This window comes from Lolium perenne, chromosome 5 (assembly GCF_019359855.2).
Source record: "Lolium perenne isolate Kyuss_39 chromosome 5, Kyuss_2.0, whole genome shotgun sequence".
Lineage (NCBI taxonomy): Eukaryota > Viridiplantae > Streptophyta > Magnoliopsida > Poales > Poaceae > Lolium > Lolium perenne.
This window is the reverse complement of record NC_067248.2, coordinates 248025681-248052391: the sequence shown is the minus strand read 5'-3', so window position 1 is coordinate 248052391 and position 26711 is coordinate 248025681. Positions and strand designations below refer to the sequence as shown.

General features: G+C 42.2%; 1 long non-coding RNA gene across 1 annotated transcript in view; it reads left to right on the top strand.

The window, feature by feature from the left end:
• Positions 1–16835: 16835 nt before the first annotated feature.
• LOC139831126 (uncharacterized) overlaps positions 16836–26711 on the top strand; it is a 51240-nt gene continuing 41364 nt past the window's right edge. Inside the window, exon 1 of the long non-coding RNA XR_011745735.1 lies at positions 16836–16943. This is a non-coding gene — a long non-coding RNA (uncharacterized lncRNA). The remainder of the gene's footprint in view (positions 16944–26711) is intronic.

The window sequence follows — 26711 nt, the reverse complement described above, 5'->3', positions numbered from 1 at the left end:
ATCTCCACAATGTTGATAGGCCCCACATGCCTGGCTTGTTTTATTAATTTTATAATCTGACATATTGACTAAATAATGAACCTTCATGTTTGCATGGATTTTTTACTATAGTATTATTTTGGCAGCAAGAACGATTGATTTTGTTTGGACCCCTGATGGGGAAGGCTGCAACATGAGTGGTAAAAATATATTGCAACACAAGTACCTAATCAATCATTCAAAGTTATTGCTCCTAACCGTCAAGCTGAAACACGTTTCGTTTCATGTTAGTCAACCCAATTAATACTCCTTCCGTTCATTAATATATGATGCCAATTGATTCCTCTAATTGTTCTTTTCATAACACACATAGCATGAGCATCATATATTAAAGAAGACAGTCCACAGAAGACAAGAGTACAACATGTCCTACCAGCGAGGTGGAAGCCACCATTATTTTTAAAAATAGTTGACTATCTCCCCCAAATTTAGCCACTCATATCCTTCATGTCGAACCCACCAATGAGACTCCATCGAAGACAATGCCATTCCAATGCATCGAGATCACCCACATCACCAAAATCGTTACGTTCTGGAAGTCTCTTTGCCGTTAATGCTGGGTCTTCGAAGAAAGCCACACAAAGAAGTGACCGTTGAGAGGTGTCCGATACTCTCATATCGAATTGGCCACGCCTTTCTCCTTCCCGCAAAGAAGACAATGTAGTCAAATATGGCCGCAACTCCCATGTTTCTCCCATGCCCAACAAAACACACATCCCTCGTCCCCACTATGAGCTTTTCCACCTCCTGCAATCTAGCCCAGATGGTCTCATGAATCGCCGCGACATCGAGGTTCAGACCAACACCTATCAAGAGACCTTCTGTAATAAGCGGACCATAAACCCCAAAGCTTTCGAACATGATCGCAATGTTGAGTGCCGTAAATCAAACCTCCTCCAAGAATAGAATGTCCTCTTTATCACCAACAACCGAGCTAGTGGCGACACGGAATAAAACATCGACATCCAACGGGACTTGTATTTTAAACTCCTACCACAGCTTGCGGATCAAGCTGACGGAGCCAATCCCTTGTCGTTGACCAAGTAGTGCCTCTTCTTTTACCACCGCTTCATACATGGGAGAAGGATAAAAGAGGAGAAGGCACCCTAATTTGTCATGCCGGGGTGAAATCTTATTTCCCTATTTTTTTAAAGAACAAAAATTAAAGAAGAGAAGGTGCCCTCACGAGCTAGGCCCGGATGTAAGTGTAGTTTGTTCGAGAGGCTCAACAGCCCATAGCTTAAAACCATTTTCATATTTCTAATAAAAATGATTGAGCAGGCATCGAATATGTGGAAGTACACACCAAATTATTTTCAAATTTTTTAGAAATTTTAAAATATGTTTTTTCAGTAATAGGTGTATCTACACCTACAGGCCAAAATGGATTTCCGTGAAAGAAGCGAGTAAAATTTCGTGCCTCAAATTGGATGCTTGTCCGTGACGGATAATTTTTCAGACTCCTCTCAGTCTAAATCAGTGCACAATCATGCTAACATAGCTGCTATTTTCTAAAAAAAAATCTTTAAAAAACAGCACATAACCGTAAAGCCCATGATATATTTGTAACCATAACAATCTCAGTTGACATCATCGACTCTCAGATGCAACCCCTATTGCAATTCACCATTAGCACGAATCACAAAGTTAATCTAACAGTTTAGAGGCATGTTTCGAGTTGCAACCTTATTTGCAATTTAGTTGCAACGCAACTTGTAACTGAAAAATATCTAAATTCACGAATCATGGTGAAAATATAAGGGTATATAACTGGGCTTCCCTAGCTAGCGAGCGATCGCTGGATCCCTCCCGAGCGGTCACTTTTCGACAAAGTCAACCTTTCCGAAAATAGCAAATCTGTTTGGTTATGCGTGCGGGCGCGCTGGTAAAAATAACCGCGACGGCAGGAATCGAACCTCCAACCTCCAGATCGAGCGGGCGCAGCGCAGACGAGAGTACGCCAGCTGAGCTAGTAGTACTTCGTGCTAAAGTAAAGAGACGCACTTATTTTGTACTATCAGATTCTACACGGTAGAGGTACAAAAAGGAAATTTGGCTGTACACTAAGACCAGCAAAAATACAGGACGAATAGTAGACCTCGAGCTTCCTAGTCCAGTTCTTAAACTACACTATTTAGTAAAATTTTTAGCTCATAATCTATCAACACTCTACCCGTTATCTATAAATTATCAACCCTCTACCCCATTATTTATGAATGGTAAGTGCGAGAATTTACCGACCCAAAAAGCCAAAATTTATTTTAAATATTTTGGTAACAGTTTTAGCTCACAATTTATCAACCTCTCTGCCCATTATTTATCAACGGTAAATGTGAAAATTTATCGACCCAAAAAACTAACTTTATTTAGAATATTTTTGGGAACATTATTAGCTCACAAATTATCAAGCCCTTTGCCCGTTATTTATCAATGCTAAATGTCAAAAGTTATCTATCCGAAAGCTAATTTTATTTACAATTGGGAATATTTTTAGGTTATAATTTATGAACCTCTCTGCCTATTATTTATCAACGTTAAATGTGAAAAGTTATCGACCCAAAAGCTAATTTTATTTTAAATATTTTTGTGAACATTATAAGCTCACAAATTATCAACCCCTCCGCCCGTTATTTATCAATGGTAAATGTGAAAAGTTATCGATCCGAAAACCTAATTTTATTTAGAATATTTGAAGACATATTTAGCTTATAGTTTATCAAACCCTCTGTTAGTTATTTATCAGTGGTAAATATAAAAATTTATCGACCCGAAAAGCTATTTATATTTAGAATATTTTTTAACTCTCAAAGTTTATCAACCCCTTTGCCCGTTACTTATCAACGGTAAATGAAAAATATCAATTTAAAAAGTAGTAGTTTATTTAAGTTGCAAGTGTTAGTTTATTTAAGTTGCAAGTGGTTTCCCCACCCTTTTTTTTTCCTAGAAAAGACCACTATCCCAAAAAGGGAATAAAAAAATTAGTCCAAAATAACATAATTTGTTGTACAGAAATAACAACAACAAAGAAAAGGAGGTAAAAAGGGAATTGAAAAAAAAGGAATTGATAAAAGAAAATTGAAAAAATAGGGCATCACGGAGAAAAATAGAGGGTAAAAAACGTAACAAAAAAGGGAACGGAAAATTGACCGGACGAAATTAGTTATATCACTTAAATGTGCGAAATTATCGGATCGGAATTAAAGCGCGCGGGATTAAAAGCGACCAAGAAAGGAATAGAATTAGTCCAGCGAATTAAATGCGCGAGATTAACTGCCGTAATTAACTCGAACTACTGGGCAGTGGTAGTAATATAAATCACAGAAAAGGAAACTGGAATTGATTACGCAGGATTAGTTGACCCGTAATTAAATGGCACGCGGTAACACAAAACGACAAAATAGGAAACTGAAACTGACCCGCGCTCCCCGCGCTTCACGCGGACTAACCGCGGGCGCGGTCGAACGCCAGCCAGTGATTTCGTATATAACTCGACTTAGAAGTAGCAGAACTGTTTAGATAATGCCGGTAAGACAACAACTAATTTGATGGGTATTCCAGCCGGACATCAGCAGATGGAGGGAGCAAATTTACTGTCGTGAACCTTCAGATACCGACGTTTCTCCAGGTACAGGCTCGGCCAGAGTTGAGCTGCCCAAGGAGCTGAGTGATCGCATCGGGGTAGCTGGTTCAGCTTCAGCGGTCTGCAGGTAGCACACGTACACGGCTAGATTGTACCCAAGGAAGGCGAGCAAGACCATCATCAGCAGCCAGTTTAACATGACCCAGAGGGCACGACTTAGTAGGAAGATTACCGCAGGCGAAACCATCGTCCACGGGATGAGGCCGACCATCAGCCACGGAATCGGCCCCTTCATGAAAACGCCATGCATTGCCAACTCGCCGACGGCCGCCACCCAGAAGGCGGCGTAGATCAATCCAGCGAAGGAGAGGATTGAGAAGATGTCCAGCTCGTCCAGCCGGTGCGGCAGGCGCGGCTCGTCCGTCAGGTCGAAAATGCTGACGATCCCCGCCATGAGCGCGATCCAGAGCACCGTCAGGTCGACTGCGCTTGCTGTGGCAGCAGGGGCGGGGCAGCTCGCCGTCGACGATGGCCCGCTCGGTGCCGTTGTGCAGGCGGTGGAGGGCGAGGGAGTAACCCAGGTACGCGGCAGCCCAGGCCGTGGTGAGGACGAGGATGAGGACGGTGTTGCCCTTGCCGACGTGGTCGGCGGCGTAGTGGGCGAGGAGGAGGCCGTAGGAGAGGCGGATGAGGTCGGTGGTGAACCACCAGCTCCGCCAGATCACCAGCTCCACCAGATGCGGGTGAGGAAGACGAAGACGTAGCTGCAGAGGGTGACGGCCATGATCCACAGCTGTGACATAGGCTGTCCACTGGAGCGCATCAGGAGGACGACGGGCACGGCCACGGCTACGACCGCCATGGAAGCCTGGAACGCCAGGGTGAGCACCACCCGTGCACGGGAGGCGGGACCCACCTTCACCGTCGGCGCGGTCTCGACGGAGGCAGTAGGGGAAGCCGCCACGGTTGCGCCGGCGTCATTGTGCTGAGATTTGATCAAAGATAGATCACGCGAGCTATACATACACATGGTGGCGCCGGCGTGATCGTGTTGGCACTTGATCCAAGATCGATCACACGAGCTATACATATATACAGACATAATTGGCTTAGCATACGACGGGCTCGACTTTGAATCGTACTAGTGAGCAAGGCGTAGACGATTTTGGGAAACCATTTGTTTTGGCAGGAGATGATTGATTAGGTAATCATTCTTGTTTTGGCAAGAGAAGAAGGCGAAAACTCTAGAAAAATGCCGACCTTCGCGAAGGGAAGACAACTCGCTCCGCGCGCGACAAGTGGCGCGCTGTGGTGCCAGAAAATCTCGGGGAAGTGGTCTCCCTGCTTGACACGTGTCGAAGCAAAGTGGGGATGAGGGAGGAGAGAGAAGGCAGAGGGGGCTGCGTTTTTCCCTTTATTTTCTAGATTCGGTTTTTCAAAATGAAATATCTTGAGAACCGTAAGTCCAAATGACGAACCGTTTTCACTTTTGAGATCCTCTCGTCGAGATCTTCAAAACTAGATCCCATGTTAGCAGGTTTCGAGATACTTTTTTTTCGTACTTCCTATACTACTATGGATGTACTCGTGCATGAACTGATAAGTACTTCTCTTTTGAAGGTATTTAGTGTATTTTTTCCTTTACTCGTGTGAGCAACTGTACTTGTACTCGTTCGTGTCTTGTGAGTGTACACTGTCTTATATGGATAGTTGTACTGTACTGCTCGTGTAAGGCGGCTATTGCCATCTCGTGTCTTGTATTTGTACACTGACTCGTTCGTGTCTTGCTTATTTACACTGTCTTATGTGGACGACTGTACCTGCGCGTGTGCGTGACTGTACTTATACTCGCCCGTTTGTTTAACTGTACTCGTGTGTTATGCGCAGCTATACTCCTACGTTGTACGCAACTGTACTCGTGTGTCATACGTAATTGTATCCGCTCGTATATATAACTGTATTCGTGCTTTCTACATAACTGTACTCGCGTGTCTTACGTAACTGTACTCGTGTCGTGTACCTATCTGTACTCGAGCTAACTGTCGAACGCGCTATAAAAAACCAACGTGCACAGTGTTGTATGTGACTTATAGTATCTGTACTGGTCAAAGCTTTCGCGATGGGCACAGGACACGCACGATGGATGCATGCAAGCTACCGATCGATCCATGCTCGTACCTGCCCACGCCCCATCGTTCTCCACGCGGTCTTGTATTCCTGCTCGTTCGTGTTTTGTACTCGCGCGCGCTCCGGTCGCTACATGCCCACGCGCCCACGCGCGTACGTACCCGCGCGCCCACGCGCTCAGGAGTAGCGCCACGCGTCGCTCGCGGAGCATTGCTCAGGAACGTTCGGACCTTTCCAAAGGTCGGCCTCTAGCTAATCATACCCCAAGAGAAGGTCAGGAAACCAAAGTTCGTGGTGGGTATTTTCAGTGACGGGTCGTACCAGCCGTCCGGCCCACACGTCGGTCGTGGGTTTCTATTTTTGCGAACAACCCTTCCTGGGCTTCTATTGCCCTAAACAACTTCCGGCCCGTTTGCTACCGGGCCACTCGTATTGGACAGTTGTACATTCCTCGCTTCGCTTGCCATCCCTGGCATCCCCACTCCCTAGGCGAGGCGAGAGAGGGCCCTCCGGCGATGGCGAGCCCCTCGCCGCCGCGTTCCGACCGGATCCTCCCCCCTGCGCACGCATCGCCGGAGATGGCTGATGACCCTCAAGTATAGGGGGTGTATCGTAGTATCTTCGATAACTAAGAATATCGATCCCAACGAGGAGCAGAAGGTGTTGACAAGCAGTTTCGATGAAGGATTCACTGTAAATGCTCACAGACAAGTATTCAGGGGGTTTTGATGTAGCAGATGAATAAAGTACGAGTAAGTAAATTGCGAGAGTAATAATTGCAGCGAGTGGCCCAATCCTTTTTAGCACAAAGGACAAGCCGGTTTGTTTACTTATAATAACCAAACGTTCTCGAGGACACACGGGATTTTAGTCTAGTGCTTTCGCTACATACGGCTAATTAATCTTCATTGTTTTGATAAGTGTTGTGTGGGTGAACCTATGCTAATGTACCGCCCTTCCTAGGACTAATACATACTTGTGATTATACCCCTTGCAAGCATCCGCAACTATAAGAAAGTAATTAAGATAAATCTAACCACAGCCTTAAACTCTGAGATCCTGCTATCCCTCCTGCATCAATATACCAACGAGGGCTCAGGTTTCTGCCACTCCGGCAACCCCGCAATTGGCAAACGAGTACAAGATGCATTCCCCTAGACCCATAAAGGTGAAGTGTCGTGTAGTCGACGTTCACAAGACACCACTAGAAGAATAACACCACAACTTAAATATCATAACATTGAATATTACTCAACCATACTTCACTACTAACATTTAGACTTCACCCATGTCCTCAAGAACTAAACGAACTACTCACGAGACATCATATGGAACATGATCAGAGGTGATATGATGATGAATAACAATCTGAACATAAACCTTGGTCCAACGGTTTCACTCAATAGCATCAATAACAAGTAGAAATCAACACCGGGAGAGTTTCCCCTATCAAACAATCAAGATCAAACCCAAATTGTTACAGCGATGACGATGTGCAGCGGTGGAGACGGCGGTGATGATGATGGAGATGATGATGATGGTGATGGAGATGATGTCCAGCTCGATGACGGTGACGATGGCGTAGATTTCCCCCTCCGGGGGGGGGGGGGGGGGGGAATTTCCCGGCGGATCTCAGCCTGCCGGAGAGCTCTTTTCTCTCTGGTGTTCTCCGCCCCGCAGAGGCGGCTGTGACTCTTCGCGACTTACCCCCCGGAGCTTAGGTTTTCGGGACGAAGAAATACGCGGCCAGGGCAGGGCCCGCGCCGGCCTATGAGGGGGGCCCATGGTGGCCCTCCTCGGCTCCTCCTTCTGGCTCTCGTCATCTTTTGGAAAAATAGGATTTTTCATATAACTTTCGTCAATTGTTGATCTTCTGAAATATTGCGTTCTGACGGTGTTTTTTCCAGCAGAATCCTGACTCCGGTGCGCGATCCTCCAATAATCATGAAACATGCAAAATAGACGAAATAACATAAGTATCATCTCCAAATATGAAATATATCAATGAATAACAGCAAATTATGATATAAAATAGTGATGCAAATTGGACGTATCAACTCCCCCCAAGCTTAGACTTCGCTTGTCCCCAAGCGAAACTGAACTCGGTAAACAGGACCACATGTTTATGGAGTGAAGAGTCGATAAATAAAATACGGACAAGAAGCATCATATTCATTCACACAAGACATTCTAGTAAACTACTTCCTCATATAATTAAACTTGAAACAAGTATAAGATACTCACAAATAAAGGTGCATAAGAAATCATAGTTGGTGATGGCAAACTTCGTTCTTGGTCAAAGAACAATTAACAGGTTATACTTATCTATCGAGCAGCGCTCTTATGTTAAAGTTTATATGGCACAACTTGCATATTCAATCATAATAATCTCCTCATGATCATTGATAACTTTCAAAACTATATTCATTCAGATAAAACTCATACTAAACAAGGAAGAGTAAAAGACATGATGAAGTACATCACAATATAATGGTTTGATCACAACAACTCAAATGCTTGCTTAAGATGGAGGGAAATAGGTTTACTGACTCAACATAAAGTAAAAGACAGGCCCTTCGCAGAGGGAAGCAGGGATTAAATCATGTGCTAGAGCTTTTCAGTTTTGAAATCATATAAAAAGAATGAAAGTAACATTTTGAGAGGTGTTTGTTGTTGTCAACGAATGGTAGTGGACACTCTAACCCCCTTGCCAGACAAACTCTCGAAGAGCGGCTCCCATTAAGTTTTATTTTGGGTTGGCACTCCTTCCAACCTTGCTTTCACAAACCATGGCTAACCGAATCCTCGGGTGCCTGCCAACAATCTCATACCATGAAGGAGTGCCCTTTTTATTTTAGTTTTATTATGATGACACTCCTCCCCTCCTTTGCTTTCTCAAGCCATGGCTAACCGAATCCTTCGGGTGCCGTCCAACAATCACATACCATGGAGGAGTGTCTATTTAGGTTAATCAATTTGGGACTGGGAATCCCATTGCCAGCTCTTTTTGCAAAATTATTGGATAAGCGGATGAAGCCACTAGTCCATTGGTGAAGGTTGCCCAACAAGATTGAAAGATAAAACGCCACATACTTCCTCATGAGCTATAAAACATTGACACAAATAAGAGATAGTAAATTTTGAATTATTTAAAGATAGAACACGAAGTATTTACTTGGAATGGCAGGAAATACCATGTAGTAGGTAGTTATGGTGGACACAAATGGCATAGGTTTGGGTTAAGGTTTGGATGCACGAGAAGTATTCCCTCTCAGTACAGGTCTTTGGCTAGCAAGGTTAATTAGCAAGCATAAGAGTCGAGGGAAACAAACAAATATACATGTGATAGAAACAATCATGCATCTTCCTTGTAAGCACAAACAATTTTAACTTCAGAATAATAAGCTATGAGCTAACAAGAAAGGAAGACAATGAAACAACTACATGTATTTCTCTTTTCTACTTAAACCTCAAAGTGTTGTTGCTATTGACCAATGCTAAGTTTGCCAAAACCAAATAGATTTATTCAATGCTCCCAAAGTGATACCAATACTAATAACAAGATCAACCATATAATAAGGATTGCAAACTAAAATAAGATGCGCAATATGTAAATGATAAGACTTCTCATTAATATTCCATAACGATAACTCACACCAAGGGATACATAGACAACCAACTAAAAGAGAGATACTTCCACACTGCAACCCATCTTATACGATAACTTCACTACTCATGATATGACACTACTTGATAGTAAAAAGTAAAAGATAGTGATGATGTGATACCGCGGCACTCCCCCAAGCTTGGAACAAACCAAGGGGATGCCAATACCGATGATGAATTACTCCTTCGGCGATGGTGGTGATGAATTCCCATCATCAGATTTCCAAGGAAGAGGCTCTCCATCAACAAACGACATCTTGGTCTCGGGAATCCTGAAACTAGCAGCATAGCTTATGTGTTTAAACCTGTTTTCATACTCACAGTTCTGATTCTGAACGTCATAGAGTTAAGCTTGGAGTTTGTTGGTGGTGTCGTGAAGTGAGAGGATGTCGCCCCATAGCTTTGCAGTGTCCTCCTCGTGTGCATCAATAAGTTCAGACACAATCTTGTGGAAGATGTCCACCTCACGCTCAGCCATCTTCTTGTAGTTGAAAACCTCTTGTTCTAGCTTCTCCATCCTATCTTCCAAGCTTCCTTCTCCTTTAGGACCCTGGACATCTTTGATCTGCATCTCTCCATCAACGAGCAGCAACTCCTTGGGGTGCATCCTCAGCTCGTTCATGTACAAGTTGTCAACGTCCTTGCAGGAGCTGTCCTTCGGAGTTTCCGACGAAGACATGATGGCTCCAGATCCGAAACAAATCCGGGCAGAAACAACTCGAAACAAAACACGTCGAGAAAACGATATACGGACCTCCAGGGGTCCGGGGGATTATATAGCAGGAATTTTTATGTCATAAGGAAAGTACCAGGTCGAACCAGAGTCGGAGAGGGGCGACGAGGCGGCCAGCTCATAGGGCGGCGCGGCCTGGCTGGGGCCCGCGCCGGCCTATGAGGGCACGCCCTCGTGCGTCTCCTCCACTCCGTTTCGATCTCGTAATTTTTCATATTTTCCAAAAATACCAAAAACATTGTTCGGAAAGTAAATTGCGAACTTTTTATTACCAGTACTGTTACCTATTCAAAGTCGAGTTCTCAAGTGATCGTCAATTTGACCTTTGATGAAAGCCTCCGGTGTTTCCACTCGAATAACATCAACATCTACATTATAAGAATCACCTGAGATATAATGCTTGAGTCTTTGTCCATTCACCACTTGGGTGGCATTGCCTTGGAGAGAGCTAATTTTAATTGCTCCTGAACGATACACCTCCTCAACAACATATGGTCCTTCCCATTTCGAGAGTAATTTCCCTGCAAATAATCTGAGACGAGACCGATACAATAGGACTTTATCCCCAATATTAAATTCTCTTTTGATAATCCTTCTATCATGCCATTTTTTAACTTTCTCTTTAAAGAGTTTAGCATTTTCATAAGCTTCACTTCTCCATTCATCTAGAGAACTCAATTGCAACAATCTTTTCTTACCGGATAGTTTAGGATCTTTATTTAATTCTCTTACAGCCCAATAAGCTTTGTGCTCTAGTTCTAGAGGCAAATGACAAGCTTTTCCATAAACCATTTTATAAGGTGACATTCCCATGGGATTTTTATAAGCAGTTCTATAAGCCCATAGTGCTTCCTTCAATTTACTAGCCCAATTCTTTCTAGTTTTATTAACAGTCTTTTGCAAGATAGATTTAATCTCTCTATTTGATAATTCTACTTGCCCACTAGTTTGCGGATGATAGGCAGAAGCAATTCTATGATTAATACCATATTTAGCAAGAGTTTTTCTAAAACCACCATGAGTAAAATGAGAACCTCCATCAGTCATAATATATCTAGGAACTCCAAATCTAGGAAAAATAATATCTAAAAGCATTCTTAAAGAAGTCTCACCATCAGCACTTTTTGTAGGTATGGCTTCCACCCATTTAGTAACATAATCAACAGCAACAAGTATATGAGTGTTACCTTCTGAAGAGGGAAAAGGTCCCATGAAGTCAAATCCCCAACAATCAAATGGTTCAATAACAAGAGTATAATTCATAGGCATTTCATTGCGTCTGGAGATATTACCAACCCTTTGGCATTCATCACAAGATAAGATAAACTTCCTTGCATCTTTGAAGAGAGTTGGCCAATAAAAACTTGATTGTAGAACCTTTTGCGCGGTTCTTTCTCCGGCGTGATGTCCTCCATAAGCACTACCATGACATTTACTCAATATCTCTTGCTGTTCATATTCGGGAACACATCTTCGCAGAATACCATCCACTCCTTCTTTATATAAGTGTGGGTCATCCCAGAAATAATGCCTCAAGTCATAAAATAATTTCCTCCTTTGCTGAGCTGAAAAGGTTGGAGGCAAGTACTTGGAAACAATAAAGTTAGCATAATCAGCATACCAAGGGCTATCTCGCGAGCTCACCTTTATTACAGCCAATTGTTCATTCGGAAAACTATCATTAACAGGAACAGGATCATAAGCAATATTTTCCAATCTAGACAAATTATCAGCAACAGGATTATCAGCACCTTTCCTATCTACAATATGTAAATCGAATTCTTGCAACAGAAGTACCCATCTAATAAGCCTTGGCTTAGCATCTTTCTTTTGCATTAGGTATCTGATTGCAGCATGATCAGTATGTATAGTAACTTTTGAATCAACAATATAGGATCTAAACTTATCACAAGCAAAGACTACATCTAACAATTCTTTTTCAGTAGTAGCATAATTTCTTTGAGCAGCATCAAGGGTTTTACTAGCATAATGAATAACATTCAATTTTTTATCTACTCGCTGTCCAAGAACAGCGCCTACAGCAAAATCACTAGTATCACACATAATATCAAATGGTAAGTTCCAATCAGGAGGTTCAACTATAGGAGCAGTTGTTAAGGCTTTCTTTAGAGTTTCAAAAGCTTCCTTACAATCATCATCAAAAACAAAAGGTACATCTTTTTGAAGAAGATTAGTAAGAGGCTTTGAAATCTTGGAGAAGTCTTTAATAAACCTCTTATAAAACCCAGCATGACCAAGAACACTACGAATACCTTTAACATCCCTAGGATAGGGCATCTTCTCAATTGCTTCAACTTTAGCTATATCAACTTCAATACCTCTCTCGGAAATTTTATGTCCCAATACAATTCCTTCATTAACCATAAAGTGGCATTTCTCCCAATTAAGAACAAGGTTAGTTTCTTCACATCTCTGCAAAACTTTATCAAGGTTCCGCAAGCAATTATCAAAAGAATTCCCATAGACAGAAAAATCATCCATGAATACCTCTACAATACTCTCGCAAAAGCCATGAAAAATAGCAGACATGCATCTTTGAAAAGTAGCAGGAGCATTACGTAAACCAAAAGGCATACGTCTATAAGCATAAGTTCCATAGGGACAAGTGAAAGTGGTTTTCTCTTGATCCTTAGTTTTAACAGCAATTTGTGAAAACCCAGAATAACCATCAAGAAAGCAAAAGTGAGTATTCTTAGACAACCTTTCTAACATTTGATCAATAAAAGGCAAAGGGTAATGATCTTTCTTAGTAACTTTATTAACTTTTCGATAATCAATGCACATTCTATAACCTACAACTACTCTTTGAGGTATGAACTCATCATTATCATTAGGCACAACAGTCATTCCCCCTTTCTTAGGAACACAATGCACAGGACTAACCCATCTACTATCAGCAATAGGATATATAATACCAGCTTCAAGAAGTCTTAATACCTCGTTTCTTACCACATCCTTCATCTTAGGAATTAGATGACGCTGAGGTTCAACAACAGGCTTTGCATCATCTTCCATATTAATGGCGTGTTGGCATATAGAGGGAGAAATCCCCTTCAAGTCATCAAGTGTGTAGCCAATAGCTCCTCGGTGCTTCTTCAGTATTTCCAATAACCTTTCTTCTTCAAACTCTGAAAGCTTAGAACTAATAATAACAGGATATATTTTCTTATCATCAATATGAGCATATTTAAGATTATCAGGCGATGGTTTTAAATCAAAGACAGGATCTTCCTTTGGTGGTGGTGTTGTACCCAGATCTTCTACCGGTAAATCATGCTTAAGAATAGGTTGACGAAGGAAAATTTCATCAAGCTCATCTCTTTCTTCCCTAAAAACTTCACTCTCACTATTCTCCAAATGTTGCTGCAAAGGATTATTAGGAGCAAGAGCAATAGATGCACACTGTTCAACTTTAAAATCATTATTAGGCGAATCAATTTTATAAGGGGTTTTGGCAAATTTAGAGAAGTTAAACTCATAAGATTCACCAGCAAATTTAGTCAAAATTTTCTCTTTCTTGCAATCTATAATAGCTCCACAAGTATTTAGAAAAGGTCTACCAAAAATGATAGGACAATATTTACTAGCAGCAGAACCAAGTACCAAAAAGTCAGCAGGATATTTAATCTTACCACATAGAACTTCCACATCTCGAACAATACCAATTGGAGAGATAGTTTCTCTATTAGCCAGCCGAATAACCACATCAATATCTTCAAGTTCACAAGAACCAATTTCGTGCATAATCTCCGTGTAAAGCTCATAAGGAATAGCACTAATGCGAGCACCAATATCACATAAACCATAATAACAATGATCTCCAATTCTAACAGATAGCATAGGAACACTAGCTTTTCTAGACTTATTAGGATGTGAAACAATATTAGAAGCATCTTCACAGAAAATAATATGACCATCCTCCACATTTTCAATCACAAGATCTTTAACTATTGCAACAACAGGTTCAACCTTTATTTGTTCTTCAGGTTCTATAGGTTTCTTTTCACTTTTATGAACCGCACTATTTATAACAGAGTACTCCTTAATTTTAGCAGGGAAAGGAGTTTTTTCAATATAAGCTTCAGGAATAACATGATCAACAGTTTCAACTACAACACATTTATTTATATGTGAATCAATTTTATCTTTATATGGTTCATGATACTTATCAAAATTCTTCTTAGGCAATTCATAATGAGAGGCAAAAGCTTTATAAAGATTTGCAGCAACTTGAGAATCAAGACCATAAGTAGCACTCATATTACGAAATTTATCAGTATCCATAAAAGCTTCAATGCATTTATAATCATAATTTATACCTGATTCTCTATCTTTGTCGTTCTCACATCCTTCAGTATTTTCCTGAATCCGATTAAGAAGGTCCCTTTTAAACTCTTCTTTGTTGCGCGTAAATGATCCAGAACAAGAAGTATCCAGCAAGGTCTTGTCTTGAAAAGAAAGTCTTGCATAGACATTATCAATAATAACATTACCAGGAAGCTCATGAATGGGGCATTTGAGCATTAAAGACTTCAATCTCCCCCACGCTTGGGCAATACTCTCTCCATCATGAGGCCAAAAATTATATATGCGGTTCCGATCCTTATGAATTTCACCTGGAGGATAGAACTTAGAATAAAACCGGGGCACAATATCATTCCATTCAAGAGAATCCCCATTATCCAGTAATTTATACCAATGCGCCGCTTTACCAGACAGCGATATAGAGAATAGTTTCTTCCTCACTTCATCCATAGCAATACCTGCACACTTGAATAAACCGCATAATTCATGCAAGAACAGTAAATGATCTCCAGGGTGGACAGTTCCATCCCCTGTATAACGGTTATCCACTACACGTTCAATAATTTTCATAGGTATTTTGTATGGTATTTCTTCCTCACCTGGCGCCTCATCCACTACCTTTGCAGTAGTAGTAGATTTTCCAAATAAAAACTCAAGAGAAGATCTCTCCATAATGAATTATGGCAGCAGGCAGAAATAAAATCAGCACAAACAGTAGAAATTTCCCTTACCAATTCCACTTACCAATAGCGCTTCACTCCCCGGCAACGGCGCCAGAAAATAGTCTTGATGACCCTCAATATAGGGGGTGTATCGTAGTATCTTCGATAAGTAAGAATGTCGATCCCAACGAGGAGCAGAAGGTGTTGACAAGCAGTTTCGATGAAGGATTCACTGTAAATGCTCACAGACAAGTATTCAGGGGGTTTTGATGTAGCAGATGAATAAAGTACGAGTAAGTAAAGTGCGAGAGTAATAATTGCAGCGAGTGGCCCAATCCTTTTTAGCACAAAGGACAAGCCGGTTTGTTTACTTATAATAACCAAACGTTCTTGAGGACACACGGGATTTTAGTCTAGTGCTTTCGCTACATACGGCTAATTAATCTTCATTGTTTTGATAAGTGTTGTGTGGGTGAACCTATGCTAATGTACCGCCCTTCCTAGGACTAATACATACTTGTGATTATACCCCTTGCAAGCATCCGCAACTACAAGAAAGTAATTAAGATAAATCTAACCACAGCCTTAAACTCTGAGATCCTGCTATCCCTCCTGCATCGATATACCAACGGGGGCTCAGGTTTCTGTCACTCCGGCAACCCCGCAATTGGCAAACGAGTACAAGATGCATTCCCCTAGGCCCATAAAGGTGAAGTGTCGTGTAGTCGACGTTCACACGACACCACTAGAAGAATAACACCACAACTTAAATATCATAACATTGAATATTACTCAACCATACTTCACTACTAACATTTAGACTTCACCCATGTCCTCAAGAACTAAACGAACTACTCACGAGACATCATATGGAACATGATCAGAGGTGATATGATGATGAATAACAATCTGAACATAAACCTTGGTCCAACGGTTTCACTCAATAGCATCAATAACAAGTAGAAATCAACACCGGGAGAGTTTCCCCTATCAAACAATCAAGATCAAACCCAAATTGTTACAGCGATGACGATGTGCAGCGGTGGAGACGGCGGTGATGATGATGGAGATGATGATGATGGTGATGGAGATGATGTCCAGCTCGATGACGGTGACAATGGCGTAGATTTCCCCCTCCGGGAGGGAATTTCCCCGGCGGATCTCAGCCTGCCGGAGAGCTCTTTTCTCTCTGGTGTTCTCCGCCCCGCAGAGGCGGCTGTGACTCTTCGCGACTTACCCCCCGGAGCTTAGGTTTTCGGGACGAAGAAATACGCGAAGGAGAGGAGGCCAGAGGGGGCTGTGGGCCCCCTCCCCACAAGGTGGCGCGGCCAGGGCAGGGCCCGCGCCGGCCTATGATGGGGGCCCATGGTGGCCCTCCTCGGCTCCTCCTTCTGGCTCTCGTCATCTTCTGGAAAAATAGGATTTTTCATATAACTTTCGTCAATTGTTGATCTTCTGAAATATTGCGTTCTGACGGTGCTTTTTCCAGCAGAATCCTGACTCCGGTGCGTGATCCTCCAATAATCATGAAACATGCAAAATAGACGAAATAACATAAGTATCATCTCCAAATATGAAATATATCAATGAATAACAGCAAATTATGATATAAAATAGTGATGCAAATTGGACGTATCAATGGCGACCCCGAAGCGGCTCCCGTACACGACCGCGGGCGCTGGGGGCGGAGCGAGGCGCGGCTCCGGCACGGTGCCACCGGTGGTGGTCCTCGTCTTCCTCTTCGTCGTCGCATCGTCGATCTTCCTCATCGCGCGCAGCGGCGGCAACGGCCACGTCCACGTCGCGTCCGGTCCGTCCCGCCTCACTCCATAAGCCATCTCTTCCTCCCGAGAATTTCACTCTTTAGAGCATCTCCACTGGCGCTCCCCATGCCCAAATCCGGAGAAATTTTCGTCCGGATTGGAGGAAAATTTGGCCTGGAGAGCGCCGAAGTTCCAGCCGCCCCCCCCCCCCCCGGCAGGAAAACCCCAACCTCGCCCATTTGACATATTTCAAACAAATTCGACATAAAATTTAACAAGTTCGGCGAACAAGAGTCATACAATTGCTGAAAGAAATTCGGCGAAAATCAGTACAATGTTTAACAAGTGCTGAAACAAATGAAGCACAAAATTTCACAAGTTTTGAAACAAATTAAGACAGACTAGTTGGCGTCGGCGTTGGCGTTGCCTCCGAGCGTCCATATGTGCTCCACTAGATCATCTTCCAGCTGTTGATGCATTGTAGAGTCTCGAATCTCCTGGCGCATAGCAATGAAGGCGGTCCATGATGTCGGCACCTAGTGATTAGGATGTGCAAGAGGAACCTCTCTCTCATATGGTGTGATACGTCTCCGACGTATCGATAATTTCTTATGTTCCATGCCACATTATTGATGATATCTACATGTTTTATGCATACTTTATGTCATATTTATGCATTTTCCGGCACTAACCTATTAACGAGATGCCGAAGAGCCAGTTGCTATTTTCTGCTGTTTTTGGTTTCAGAAATCCTAGTAAGGAAATATTCTCGGAATTGGACGAAATCAACGCCCAGGGGCCTATTTTTCCACGAAGCTTCCAGAAGACCGAAGATGATACGAAGTGGGGCCACGAGCTGGCGACACACTAGGGCGGCGCGGCCCAGCCCTTGGCCGCGCCGGCCTGTTGTGTGGGGCCCTCGTGTGGCCCCCTGACCTATCTCCTCCGCCTACTTATAGCCTTCGTCGCGAAACCCCCAGTACCGAGAGCCACGATACGGAAAACCTTCCAGAGACGCCGCCGCCAATCCCATCTCGGGGGATTCAGGAGATCGCCTCCGGCACCCTGCCGGAGAGGGGAATCATCTCCCGAAGGACTCTTCACCGCCATGGTCGCCTCCGGAGTGATGAGTGAGTAGTTCACCCCTGGACTATGGGTCCATAGCAGTAGCTAGATGGTCGTCTTCTCCTAATTATGCTTCATTTTCGGGTCTTGTGAGCTGCCTAACATGATCAAGATCATCTATCTGTAATGCTATATGTTGTGTTTGTTGGGATCCGATGGATAGAGAATACTATGCTATGTTGATTATCAATCTATTACTTATGTGTTGTTTATGATCTTGCATGCTCTCCATTATTAGTAGAGGCTCTGGCCAAGTTTTTGCTAGTAACTCCAAGAGGGAGTATTTATGCTCGATAGTGGGTTCATGCCTCCATTAAATCTGGGACAGTGACAGAAAGTTCTAAGGTTGTGGATGTGTTGTTGCCACTAGGGATAAAACATTGATGCTATGTCCGAGGATGTAGTTATTGATTACATTACGCACCATACTTAATGCAATTGTCTGTTGTTTTCAACTTAATACTGGAAGGGGTTCGGATGATAACCTGAAGGTGAACTTTTTAGGCATAGATGCATGCTGGATAGCGGTCTATGTACTTTGTCGTAATGCCCAATTAAATCTCACAATATTGATCATATCATGTATGTGCTTGGTCATGCCCTCTCTATTTGTCAATTGCCCAACTGTAATTTGTTCACCCAACATGCTATTTATCTTATGGGAGAGACACCACTAGTGAACTATGGACCCCGGTCCATTCTTTTAATCGAATACAATCTACTGCAATACTTGTTCTACTGTTTTCTGCAAACAATCATCATCCACACTATACATCTAATCCTTTGTTACAGCAAGCCGGTGAGATTGACAACCTCACTGTTTCGTTGGGGCAAAGTACTTTGGTTGTGTTGTGCAGGTTCCACGTTGGCGCCGGAATCCCTGGTGTTGCGCCGCACTACATCTCGCCGCCATCAACCTTCAACGTGCTTCTTGGCTCCTACTGGTTCGATAAACCTTGGTTTCTTACTGAGGGAAAACTTGCCGCTGTACGCATCACACCTTCCTCTTGGTGTTCCCAACGGACGCGTGCTGTATGCGTATCAAGCTCTTTTTCTGGCGCCGTTGCCAGGGATCTGAAGAAAAGTTACACCACAAAGATTTCTAACTCCCACATCAACTACACGCCAGCAAATCTTTTTCTGGCGCCGTTGCCGGGGAGATCAAGACACGCTGCAAGGGGAGTCTCCACATTCCAATCTCTTTACTTTGTTTTTTTCTTGCTTTATCTTATTTACTACTTTGTTTGCTGCACTAAAACAAAACACAAAAAAATTAGTTGCTAGTTTTACTTTATTTGCTATCTTGTTTGCTATATCAAAAACACAAAAAAATTAGTTACTTGCATTTACTTTATCTAGTTTGCTTTATTTACTGTTGCTAAAATGGGTACTCCTGAAAATACTAAGTTGTGTGACTTCAAAACCACAAATAATAATGATTTCTTATGCACACCTATTGCTCCACCTGCTACTACAGCAGAATTCTTTGAAATTAAACCTGCTTTACTGAATCTTGTTATGAGAGAGCAATTTTCTGGTGTTAGTTCTGATGATGCTGCTGCCCATCTCAATAATTTTGTTGAATTGTGTGAAATGCAAAAGTATAAATATGTAGATGGTGACATTATAAAATTAAAATTGTTCCCTTTCTCATTAAGAGGAAGAGCTAAAGATTGGTTGCTATCTCTGCCTAAGAATAGTATTGATTCATGGACTAAATGCAAGAATGCTTTTATTGGTAGATATTATCCTCCTGCTAAAATTATATCTTTGAGAAGTAGCATAATGAATTTTAAACAATTGGATAATGAGCATGTTGCACAAGCTTGGGAAAGAATGAAATCTTTGGTTAAAAATTGCCCAACCCATGGACTGACTACTTGGATGATCATTGATGTCTACGCCCCCCTCCTTTTCCTGTAGACAGTGTTGGGCCTCCAAGAGCAGAGGTTTGTAGAACAGCAGCAAGTTTTCCCTTAAGTGGATCACCCAAGGTTTATCGAACTCAGGGAGGAAGAGGTCAAAGATATCCCTCTGATGCAACCCTGCAACCACAAAGCAAGAAGTCTCTTGTGTCCCCAACACACCTAATAGGTGCACTAGTTCGGCGAAGAGATAGTGAAATACAGGTGGTATGAATAAGTATGAGCAGTAGCAACGGCACCAGAAAAGTGCTTTGCTATCCAGGACAGTAAACAAGCAGTAGTAACGCAGCAGTAGTAACGCAGTAAAATAGTAAACAAGCAGCGATAGCAGTATTTAGGAACAAGGCCTAGGGATCATACTTTCACTAGTGGACACTCTCAACATTGATCACATAACAGAATAAATAAATGCATACTCTACACTCTTGTTGGATGATGAACACCATTGCGTAGGATTACACGAACCCTCAATGCCGGAGTTAACAAGCTCCACAATTCAATGTTCATATTTAAATAACCTTAGAGTGCATGAAAGATCAACACGACTAAACCAAGTACTAACATAGCATGCACACTGTCACCTTCACACTATGTAGGAGGAATAGATCACATCAATACCATCATAGCAATAGTTAACTTCATAATCTATAAGAGATCATAATCATAGCCTACACCAAGTACTAACATGGATGCACACACTGTCACCATTACACCGTGCAGGAGGAATAAACTACTTTAATAACATCACTAGAGTAGCACATAGATAAATTGTGATACAAAACACATTGCAATCATAAAGAGATATAAATAAGCACTTCACTATGCCATCCATAACAGTGAATAAGTATTATGTGAAATATAGCCTAAGAGACCCACACGGTGCACACACTGTCACCTTTACACACGTGGGACAAGGAGTCTCCGGAGATCACATAAGTAAAATTCACTTGACTAGCATAACGACATCTAGATTACAAGCATCATCATATGAATCTCAATCATGTAAGGCAGCTCATGAGATTATTGTATTGAAGTACATAGGGAGAGAGATGAACCACATAGCTACCGGTACAGCCCCGAGCCTCGATGGAGAACTACTCCCTCCTCATGGGAGACAGCAGCGTTGATGGAGATGGCGGTGGTGTTGATGGAGAAGCCTTCCGGGGGCACTTCCCCGTCCCGGCGGCGTGCCGGAACAGAGACTCATGTCCCCCAGATCTTGGCTTCGCGATGGCGGCGGCTCTGGAAGGTTTCTCGTACCGTGGCCTTTTCGTATCGAGGTTTTAGGTCGAGGACCTTTTTATAGGCGAAGAGGCGGCGTCAGAAGGTCAACGGGGCGACGACACCATAGGGCGGCGCGGCCAGGGCCTGGGCCGCGCCGGCCTATCATCTGGGGCCCCTGTGGCCCCCCTCTGGCGGCTCTCGGGTGTTCTGGATGCTTCCGGTGAAAATAGGCCCCTGGGCGTTGATTTCGTCCAATCCCGAGAATATTTCCTTACTAGGATTTCTGAAACAAAAAACAGCAGAAAACAGCAACTGGCCCTTCGGCATCTCGTCAATAGGTTAGTTCCAGAAAACGCATAAATATGACATAAAATGTGCATATAACATGTAGATATCATCAATAATGTGGCATGGAACATAAGAAATTATCAATACGTCGGAGACGTATCAGCATCCCCAAGCTTAGTTTCTGCTCGTCCCGAGCAGGTAAACGATAACAAAGATAATTTCTGGAGTGACATGCCATCATAACCTTGATCATACTATTGTAAGAATATGTAATGAATGCAGCGATCAAAACAATGGTAATGACATGAGTAAACAAATGATTCATATAGCAAAGACTTTTCATGAATAGTACTTCAAGACAAGCATCAATAAGTCTTGCATAAGAGTTAACTCATAAAGCAATAATTCACAGTAAAGGCATTGAAGCAACACAAAGGAAGATTAAGTTTCAGCGGTTGCTTTCAACTTGTAACATGTATATCTCATGGATAGTTGTCAATGCAAAGTAATATAATAAGTGCAATATGCAAGTATGTAGGAATCAATGCACAGTTCACACAAGTGTTTGCTTCTTGAGGTGGAGAGAAATAGGTGAACTGACTCAACAATAAAAGTAAAAGAATGGTCCTTCAAAGAGGAAAGCATCGATTGCTATATTTGTGCTAGAGCTTTGGTTTTGAAAACAAGAAACAATTTTGTCAACGGTAGTAATACAGCATATGTATCATGTAAATTATATCTTACAAGTTGCAAGCCTCATGCATAGTATACTAATAGTGCCTGATACGTCTCCGACGTATCGATAATTTCTTATGTTCCATGCCACATTATTGATGTTATCTACATGTTTTATGCACACTTTATGTCATATTCGTGCATTTTCTGGAACTAACCTATTAACAAGATGCCGAAGTGCCAGTTGCTGTTTTCTGCTGTTTTTGGTTTCAGAAATCCTAGTAACGAAATATTCTCGGAATTGAACGAAATCAACGCCCAGAGTCCTATTTTGCCACGAAGCTTCCAGAAGTCCGAAGAGGAGACGAAGAGGGGCCACGAGGGGGCCACACCCTAGGGCGGCGCGGCCCCCCCTTGGCCGTACGGCCCTGTGGTGTGGGGCCCTCGTGCCGCCTCCTGACCTGCCCTTCCGCCTACTTAAAGCCTCCGTTGCGAAACCCCCAGTACGGAGAGCCACGATACGGAAAACCTTCCAGAGACGCCGCCGCCGCCGATCCCATCTTGGGGGATCCAGGAGATCGCCTCCGGCACCCTGCCGGAGAGGGGAATCATCTCCCGGAGGACTCTACGCCGCCATGGTCGCCTCCGGAGTGATGTGTGAGTAGTCTACCCCTGGACTATGGGTCCATAGCAGTAGCTAGATGGTTGTCTTCTCCCCATTGTGCTTCATTGTCGGATCTTGTGAGCTGCCTAACATGATCAAGATCATTTATCTGTAATTCTATATGTTGCGTTTGTTGGGATTCGATGAATAGAGAATACTTGTTATGTTGATTATCAAAGTTATGTCTATGTGTTGTTTATGATCTTGCATGCTCTCCGTTACTAGTAGATGCTCTGGCCAAGTAGATGCTTGTAACTCCAAGAGGGAGTATTTATGCTCGATAGTGGGTTCATGCCTCCATTGATATCTCGGGACGATGACGGAAAGTTCTAAGGTTGTGGATGTGCTGTTGCCACTAGGGATAAAACATTAGTGCTATGTTCAAGGATGTAGTTACTAGTTACATTACGCGCAATACTTAATGCAATTGTCTGTTGTTAGCAACTTAATACTGGAGGGGGTTCGGATGATAACCTGAAGGTGGACTTTTTAGGCATAGATGCAGTTGGATGGCGGTCTATGTACTTTGTCGTAATGCCCAATTAAATCTCACTATACTCATCATAATATGTATGTGCATGGTCATGCCCTCTTTATTTGTCAATTGCCCAACTGTAATTTGTTCACCCAACATGCTGTTTATCTTATGGGAGAGACACCTCTAGTGAACTGTGGACCCCGGTCCAATTCTCTATCTTGAAATACAATCTACTGCAATCGTTTCTACTGTTTTCTGCAAACAATCATCTTCCACACAATACGGTTAATCCTTTGTTACAGCAAGCCGGTGAGATTGACAACCTCACTGTTTCGTTGGGGCAAAGTACTTTGGTTGTGTTGTGCAGGTTCCACGTTGGCGCCGGAATCCCTGGTGTTGCGCCGCACTACATCCCGCCGCCATCAACCTTCAACGTGCTTCTTGGCTCCTCCTGGTTCGATAAACCTTGGTTTCTTTCTGAGGGAAAACTTGCTGCTGTGCGCATCATACCTTCCTCTTGGGGTTCCCAACGAACGTGTGAGTAACACGCCATCAAGCTCTTTTTCTGGCGCCGTTGCCGGGGAGATCAAGACACGCTGCAAGGGGAGTCTCCACTTCTCAATCTCTTTACTTTGTTTTTGTCTTGCTTAGTTTTATTTACTACTTTGTTTGCTGCACTAAATCAAAATACAAAAAATTAGTTGCTAGTTTTACTTTATTTGCTATCTTGTTTGCTATATCAAAAACACAAAAAAATTAGTTACTTGCATTTACTTTATCTAGTTTGCTTTATTTATTGTCTTGCACTCTATATTAAAAATACAAAAAAAATTAGTTACTTTTGTTACCATGTCTAGCTCTGAACCTGTTACTTCTTCGCCTGAAGAATTAGTCTTCACCTTTAAACAAGGGGATGAGGAGAGTTTTAAGGATGCTTGGTCTAGAATTTTTACTTCTTATCGTAAAACTGAACCTCAAATGACTCTAAGTTTGCTCCTTAGTAATTTTTATTTTGGTATTATGATTCGCTATAGATATGCTTTGGATACTTTAGTGGGAGGAGATTTCCTTCATTGCAATGGGGATCAAGCTTTTAATGCCATAAAGAAGTTGGTTGCATCACATGATTCAGCTAATAACTTTGATTCAGCCCTCACTAGCATTTATAATAGATTAAACAATCTCGAGATAAGTACATCTCGCTTGGATGATAACTATTGCCATGTTCGTAATCGTCTTGAACAAGTTTTAGTGAACTCTAAACTTTCATTGTGGGATCCTACTGTTAAAATTGTTATCGGTGATCGAACTCTTCGTGCCAACTGTGATATTATGTCTGAATTTTGCCTTATGCCTGAGAGCATTTATAAATCTTTGAAACTTTGGGGAGTCGATAAAGGAGGAGAAGAAATAACTCTCATTGATAACTCTGTTATAATTCCTAAGGGAATAGCTGCAGGTGTGCATACAACCATTCTTGGAAGAACAATATCCATTGATTATCTTGTTATTGAATGCGTAGGGACAGGAAAAATCACACTCGGAAGATCCCTGCTGAAACTATTGGGAGCAGTCATTGATGTGGGAGAAGGCACCCTGGAATTCACCTCTACACCAGGAGGAAATCATATATTTCCTAAATCAAAGGGAAAGAAAAACAATAAGAAAGGTAAGGGTAAAGCCCAAGGTAAGGTTGACACACCATCTCTTGATAATACTTGATACACACTTACTGCGCCTAGCTGAAAGGCGTTAAAGAAAAGCGCTTATGGGAGACAACCCATGTTTTTACCTACAGTACTTTGTTTTTATTTTGTGTCTTGGAAGTTGTTTACTACTGTAGCAACCTCTGCTTATCTTAGTTTAGTGTTTTGTTGTGCCAAGTAAAGTCGTTGATAGAAAAGTTCATACTAGATTTGGATTACTGCGCAGTTCCAGATTTCTTTGCTGTCACGAATCTGGGTCTACCTCCCTGTAGGTAGCTCACAAAATTAAGCCAATTTACGTGCATGATCCTCAGATATGTACGCAACTTTCATTCAATTTGATCATTTTCATTTGAGCAAGTCTGGTGGCCTAATAAAATTCGTCAATACGAACTGTTCTGTTTTGACAGATTCTGCCTTTTATTTCGCATTGCCTCTTTTGCTATGTTGGATGAATTTCTTTGATCCATTAATGTCCAGTAGCTTTATGCAATGTCCAGAAGTGTTAAGAATGATTGTGTCACCTCTGAACATGTTAATTTTTATTGTCACTAACCCTCTAATGAGTTGTTCTAAGTTTGGTGTGGAGGAAGTTTTCAAGGATCAAGAGAGGAGTATGATGCAACATGATCAAGGAGAGTGAAAGCTCTAAGATTGGGGATGCCCCGGTGGTTCACCCCTGCATATATCAAGAAGACTCAAGCGTCTAAGCTTGGGGATGCCCAAGGCATCCCCTTCTTCATCGACAACATTATCAGGTTCCTCCCCTGAAACTATATTTTTATTCCATCACATCTTATGTGCTTTTCTTGGAGCGTCGGTTTGTTTTTGTTTTTGTTTTGTTTGAATAAAATGGATCCTAGCATTCACTTTATGGGAGAGAGACACGCTCCGCTGTAGCATATGGACAAGTATGTCCTTAGTTTCTACTCATAGTATTCATGGCGAAGTTTCTTCTTCGTTAAATTGTTATATGGTTGGAATTGGAAAATGATACATGTAGTAATTGCTATAAATGTCTTGGGTAATGTGATACTTGGCAATTGTTGTGCTCATGTTTAAGCTCTTGCATCATATGCTTTGCACCCATTAATGAAGAAATACATAGAGCATGTTAAAATTTGGTTTGCATATTTGGTTTCTCTAAGGTCTAGATAATTTCTAGTATTGAGTTTGAACAACAAGGAAGACGGTGTAGAGTCTTATAATGTTTTCAATATGTATTTTATGTGAGTTTTGCTGCACCGGTTCATCCTTGTGTTTGTTTCAAATAAGCCTTGCTAGCCTAAACCTTGTATCGAGAGGTAATACTTCTCATGCATCCAAAATACTTGAGCCAACCACTATGCCATTTGTGTCCACCATACCTACCTACTACATGGTAGTTTCCGCCATTCCAAAGTAAATTGCTTGAGTGCTACCTTTAAAATTCCATCATTCACCTTTGCAATATATAGCTCATGGGACAAATAGCTTAAAAACTATTGTGGTATTGAATATGTAATTATGCACTTTATCTCTTATTAAGTTGCTTGTTGTGCGATAACCATGTTTACTGGGGACGCCATCAACTACTCTTTGTTGAATTTCATGTGAGTTGCTATGCATGTTCGTCTTGTCTGAAGTAAGAGAGATCTACCACCTTATGGTTAAGCATGCATATTGTTAGAGAAGAACATTGGGCCGCTAACTAAAGCCATGATCCATGGTGGAAGTTTCAGTTTTGGACA